The following is a 6,704-nucleotide window of genomic DNA, read 5'->3' as shown; positions in this document are numbered from 1 at the left end:
CTGTAGACCAGGCTGGCCTTGAATTCACACAGATCCCGCCTGCCTCTGCCTCCCAAGTGATGGGACTAAATTCATGTGCCTGGGGTGCTATATTTTTAAAAGCAAGTTTCCATTTACTATGAGAATCAAGTTGCTCTTTGCTCTGTTTCCTGGGACCTGACGTTCCCCAGCCCACAACCTTGATGTGTTTTTTGAGTGATGACCACATGATTTTTTTTTTTTTTTTGGTCTCCCTTCTATAAAACTACTTGTGATTTTACTCTTTAAAGGGAGTCTAAGAGATGAATTCTGGCTGTTCTCTTTAACTCATCTTAGGAGGCAGTCACTGGTCAGCTCTTGGGTGTACCTCAATCAAAAAAAAAAAATCAAGCTTGCTTCAAATTTGGCTCAAAATATGGTAGTGGTTTTATTCTAGCCAATAAGATTAATAGCAGACACAGGCTTGATTAGACCCCTTCTACAATACAGAAGAAGATTGAAACTGGAGAAAGGAGCAGTGCCTTAGTGCCTTAGTGGTCTTCCATTTTTAATCTCCCAGCTTTTTTTTTTTTTTTTTTTTTTTAGAGACAGGGTTCTCTGTGTAACAGCTCTGGCTATCCTGGAATCTGTAGACCAGGCTGGCCTGGAACTCATAGAGATCAGCCTGACTCTGTCTCCCGAGTGCTGTGATTAAAGACCATTGCCAGGCTTCCCAGTTTGTGTTTTTGAGATAGGGTTTCATTAGTTAAGGCAGGTCTCAAACCTGCTGAGTCTGAGGAGGACCTTGTAGGACCCTGCATGGACCCCCGAGGTGCCTTGAGCAAGCCTGAAGCTGTTGGCTGGAACTCCTGGTCCCAAGGCTGTTGTTGGTACTCTTCCGGTTTTGATGACACACTCCTCGTGACAACACACAAGGAACTAAGCCTAAAACTCCTATAATTTTCCACTGTGCTGTAAATCAGTATTTAAGCCCGTTCTTTCCCCCTCAATAAACAGCTTCAGCATTTGACATTGCCATTGAATGAATGACCTGCTGTCTTGTCTTTATTTCAATCTCTAGGCCTTTGCCTGATTCGTGGAACAGATCTTAGTGCGGGCGCTACAGACCTGAATGCCTGACCTCTTGCCTCCACCTCAAGAGTCCTGGGATTGTAGGTGTGGGGCTCTGTACTGTACTATTGGTATCTGATTTTAATAAGCATTGTCATGAACCTTACTTGTCTTCAAGTCTTCTATTACACAATCATGACATAGAAATGAGGGAAATAGAACTGGCCATGTATTTCAGTGGTACAGAGTTGTCCACCATGCACAAAGCCCTGGGTTCCATCCCCAGTACCAGAAGGTTAGAAAAATACAAAGTAAACTTCCTGCAAAGTTGTTTATACAAGGTCAAATGACAGCAAATATGTAAGTCTAATCTGCCAGCTGTTTTTAATATAAGAGGAGTGTGCCTGGAGTTTGGAGAGATGCAAAAGAAAGAGGGCAAGTTTTATGAGTGAGGTGGGGAAACCAATAAGACTTAAGATGAGACTCTAAGCCAGGCAGGCAGTGGTGGCACATGCCTTTAACCCCAGCACTCCACATGGAGGCAGAAGCAGGCAGATCTCTGTGAATTCATCACCTTCCTGGTCTACAGAACGAGTTCCAGGACAGCCTCCAAAACTACACAGAGAAACCCTGTCTCCTCGGGAAAAAAAAAAGAAATTCAACATTATCTTCAATACATAACAAGTTTGAGTCTAGCATGAGCTCCATAAGACCCTATCTTTTTTTTTTTAATTGTTTTTAAAAGAGCTTGGGAGATGGTTCAATGGGTAGAGCCCTTGATGAGCAAGTGTGAGGGTCTAAGTTCGAATCCTTAGAAATCATGGACAGCTGGGTGCAGTAGGCAGATGCCTTCTGCAATCCCAATGCTCTTACTTCAAGATGGGAGGTCCAGACAGGAGACTCACTTGAAGCTTGAGGGACAGATAGCTGGCATATGCAGTGGCAAACAATAAAGGGACATTGTCTCAATCAAGGTGGAAAGCAAAGAGCTGCAAGGGATCCAATATCAACCTCTTCTGGCCTCTCAGCAAAGCCCACAATCACAGACATGCCTACACATTCACACAGATACACATAAATAAAAATACAAAACAAAAAAAATTTTTTTTTTCAAATAAATATGGTTTGCTTTGGACTGTGGCCATGTCTAAAACAAGAAGCATGACCAGTCCCTTCCTGTTGGTGTTTGGCTTTTGTTTTTTGTTTTGTTGCTGTTGTTTGTTTTTTTTTTTTATGCTTATGAATGGTTTGTTGGCATATATGAGGCCTGCAGAGGCCACACGTCCTAGGGTCCTCTGAAGTGAAGTAATAGATGATTGTGAGCTTCTGTGTGGGTTCTGGGAACCAAACTCTTGTTCTCTGTAGATGTCCCTCCTGGGTGTCCCCAGGTGTAATAAGCACCAGTTGTCTTTGACAGTGTAAACTCACATGACCTTGCCCCTGTGACTGTACACAGCTTAAATGCATATGACCTTGCCTAATCACCAGAATGATCTCAAAATCTAGATTGCCTGGTGCCCTAAATAAAGATGGCTATTGCAGGAGACTTTAGTCCTGTTCTATTTAATTTTTAGATTCCACCCTCCCAGATACATGTTATCACATAGCTGTATTACTATTTCTTCTGAAAATTACAAACATATCCCTGTTGTTTGACCCAGATGCAGAATGAGAAGAAAAATCATTCAACTTCATGATTGTATGTTAATTGATTGTGGTCCTCATGGGGGATTTGTTTCTGCTCCTGGGATAATAGTCAGTGGTATAATTATAATCAGTCAGTTCTATGGCATGTTCATAATCACATTACTTCCAACCATCAACCCACAGGATAGTGGCTTGACAAGATCTAGGCCCAGTTCCCTTAGGCCTAGGATTTGTTTAAAAACCTGAGACCTCAACAATGGCATATTTTGGAAAATTTTGGCATTAAATTATGTTTTTTTATTTTTTATTTTTTTATTTTATTTATTTATTTATTTATTTATTTTTGTTTTTTGAGACAGGATTTTTCTGTATTGTTTTGGAGGGTGTCCTGGAACTCACCTTGTAGATCAGGCTGACCTCGAATTCAGAGATCCACCTGCCTCTGCCTCCCAAGTGCTAGGATTAAAGGTGTGTGCCATCACTGCCCAGCCGCATTAAATTCTATACAAATATGGTCAGGTAATTTTTTTATACCCAGATTAAATACATAGTCTACAAGAGTTTGGAGGGAATTTAAGTTTTGATGTTGATCCATTACAGCATGAAGTTCTTCATACGTTTCACATGGCTTACTAGGTATTTCGTACAAGGAAGGATATGGCTGATGATGAATAGCTAAAGCGTTAGAAGGAATGAATCCTCCTTCCTGATGGCACAGTATAACAATAAAGACCTCATTGCCTGACTTTATTGTGTTCACAGTTTGCTTACTTATAGGCTACTTGTGTATCAAAGGACAACTAGCTTTTGTCAAGAACACCTGGAATCAAAACCACAAATGGAAACCAGGCTGTGGTGGTGCACATATTTAATCCCTGCACTCGGGAGGCAGAGGCAGGTGGATCCTTGAGTTCAAGGCCAGCCTGGTCTACAAAGGGAGATTTCCAGGATAAGGGGTACACAAAGAAACACAGTGTCAAAAAACAGAAACCACTCTGGAATACTACATTTGAAAAATACAAAGGGGAGAAGTCAGAACACTGCCCATGAACGAGAATGTGAAGACATTACTAAGAGCTTTGAAAACTCCAAGTAAATAAAATAGTCTTGTAATCTCCATTCCTTCAAAACATGGGTTGGTCCTGGAATTTATTGTCATGTCCCTCCCTGGTGTAGTAAATAGGAGTGTGTTTTACTTAAGATAACCTATCATTTTATCCATTATTATTCAGAATGTTTCCGAACATTCTGAATGTATACATACACCCTAAACTCATGTGACCTTGCCCTTGTTAATGTATGGCCTTGTCCAGCTCTCAGAATACCCTCAAAGTACAAATTGTCTGATGCCCTGAATAAAGAAAGCTATTGCATCAGGCTTTATTCCACCCCACTTTTTAAAGCTACACTCTAGTAGGTTCATGCCAACAACTAGAGCAGTAACAGTATACCATGCTGGCTTTGAACTTGCAGAGATCCAAATGTCTCTGCCTCCCAGGTGTTGATAATAAAGTTTGTGTGCCATCACTCCTGGCCCTCAAGAGTTTTAAAAATAATGTATATTTAAATGGATGTGGTATCAAGTGTTTTCTTGAAGACTCCCCTCCTCCTTGAGAAGGTCTATTGTGGCCCAGGCTGGCCTTCAGATTCCCTATGTATCAAGAGTGACCATGAACAACTTCTTTTTTTTTTAACAGTTCTTAGTTTTTAGTCATAATCATAAACTTAACTCTGCAATTGAACTATAGACTTGGAGGGGAATGAGAAAAATATGGAACCAAAAGAATCTCAGTGACAGCAGAGATTATAGGGCATTTTGAGCAGATGAGGTGGGGGATGCTCTCCTGAGCTACAGAAGGAATGGTCTGGTGGGTAAGAAGCCCGCAAGTCAAAAGAATTAGAGTTGTCCACAGTCGGAAATGGTGATCTTGCTGGTCTTGCCATTCTTGAACCCGAAATGCTCCGTTGCTTCCACAATGTTCATCCCTTCTTTCACCTTCCCAAAGACCACAGGCTTGCCATCCAGCCACTCAGTCTTGGCAGTGCAGATAGAAAACTGGGAACCATTTGTGTTTGGTCCAGCATTTGCCATGGACAAGATGCCAGGACCTGTATGCTTCAGGATGTTCTCATCCTCACATTTCTCTCTGTAGGTGGACCTGCCGCCAGTGCCATTATGTCCTGTGAAGTCACCCTGGCATGTGAATCCGGGGATAATTCTGTGAAAGGAGGAACCCTTGTATCCAAATCCTTTCTCTCCAGTGCTCAGAGCGCGAAAGTTTTCTGCTGTCTTTGGAACTTTGTCTGCAAAATAGCTGGAAGGAGATGCTGCCCAATGGCTCGCCATGGGCTGTGATGTGGAAGAATTCCGTGGGATTGACCATGGCTGCAGGAAGAATCGACAGGGTTCAGTGGTGTTTGCAAAGCATGACCATGAACTTCTTATGCTCATATCTCTGACTCTCAACTTCTGAGATGACAGGTCATCCATGACTACAAAGTGACTTATAATTATTATTATTTTTTTTGAGATAGAGTCTCATACAGGCCAGACTGACCTTTAATTTGCTACGTATCCAACCCTTAAACCCCTGGTCTTCCTCTTTGCTTCCTGAGTGTTTGGATGACAAACCTTGAACACCATGTTTGGATTTATGTAGTAAATGGATTCAGGGTAGCACTGTGCATGCTAAGCACGCACTTAACCAACTGAGGTACAACTGAGTTCTCCTTCCTTCCTTCCTTTTTCCCTTCCTTCCTTCCTTCCTTTCTTTGAGACAGGGTTTCTCTGTACCTTCTGGATGCTGTCTTGTGACACCACCATCCAGCTTGTTTTGCTTTTTGAGACAAGTTTTCTCCTTAGCTTTGGAGCCTTTCCTAGAACTAGCTCTGTAGTCCAGGCTGGCCTCAAACACACCGAGATCTACCTGCCTCTGCCTCCTAAGGGCTGGGATCAAAGGCTTGGTCCACCCACCCAGCCATCCCTAGTATTCCATGTAAAGATGACTCTCAGGGCCTGGAGATGTGGTAGAGTGCCACCATGGCACACATGGGACATTGGTTTCTATTTTAGGAGAGGGAGATGATTGTATTCAACAATAGCTGTTATTACATAGTTGTTTTTTGTTTGTTTGTTTAATTTTGTTTGTTTGTTTATTTCCAGACAGGGTTTCTCTGTATACCTCTGGCAGTCCTGGAACTTGCTCTACACTGCCTTTGCTTCCCAAGTGCTGGGATTAAGGTGTTTGCCATCACAACCTGGCTTAAAATTGTTTATGTTTAATTATGTTTAGTTAATGTTGACACCTAGAATAAAATCATCACCATAGTATCATCCGTTGGAATTTATTTAGCTTGTGTATGTATCAGACTTACAGGCACTCTGTCCTTCCCCTATGTGGGAAGATCTAATCAGGTAGTCAGGCTTGGGAGCTGCTACATTTACTTATTCACTGAATCCTCTCACTGGTCCTATATTTTATTTTGTTAAATGTAATATTCATAAGTGCATATAATGTTTTTGTATCAAATTCACCCCCCCATTCTTTCCAGTTTCTCTATTCCCCCAACAAGACACCATTTTTCCTTCCTAACTTCCTATGTTCCTTTCTTTATGTTTTGGGTCTTATTGTTGTTACTGTTTAGTTTTATTTTGAGATGGCCTCACTGTGTAGTGCTGGCTGGACTGCTACTTTCAATGTAGCTCAGGCTGGCCTGAAACTCAGGATTGCTCTGCCTGCTTCCAGTTCCTAGTTACTTGAACCATAGATATGTGTCTAGCATTTTCAGTTTCTTCTTTAATTTCTCTCTTTGGCCTGGAACTCTGCCCTGCCCCACCACGCCCAACCCCAAAGGAGATGCTTTAAGAGAACTTGGAATGGAGATGCCCTTTGATGATAGCCCTAAATCAAATGACCAATTGATATGCATGTAAATGGCATTTGGAGAAAGAAAAGCAGGTGATCTGTCAGTCCTTGTTTGTTTGTTTGTTTGTTTGAAACAAGGTTTCTCTGTGTAACAGCTCTGGC

General features: G+C 41.9%; 1 pseudogene; it reads right to left on the bottom strand.

Moving 5' to 3' along the window:
- Positions 1–4,505: 4,505 nt before the first annotated feature.
- Positions 4,506–5,060, bottom strand: LOC127223859 (peptidyl-prolyl cis-trans isomerase A-like; annotated as a pseudogene).
- Positions 5,061–6,704: the final 1,644 nt, after the last annotated feature.

Source organism: Phodopus roborovskii, unplaced genomic scaffold (genome assembly GCF_943737965.1).
Source record: "Phodopus roborovskii unplaced genomic scaffold, PHOROB, whole genome shotgun sequence".
Taxonomy (NCBI): Eukaryota; Metazoa; Chordata; class Mammalia; order Rodentia; family Cricetidae; genus Phodopus; species Phodopus roborovskii.
The sequence above is the reverse complement of the archived record's forward strand: the minus strand, read 5'-3'. Positions and strand labels throughout refer to the sequence as shown.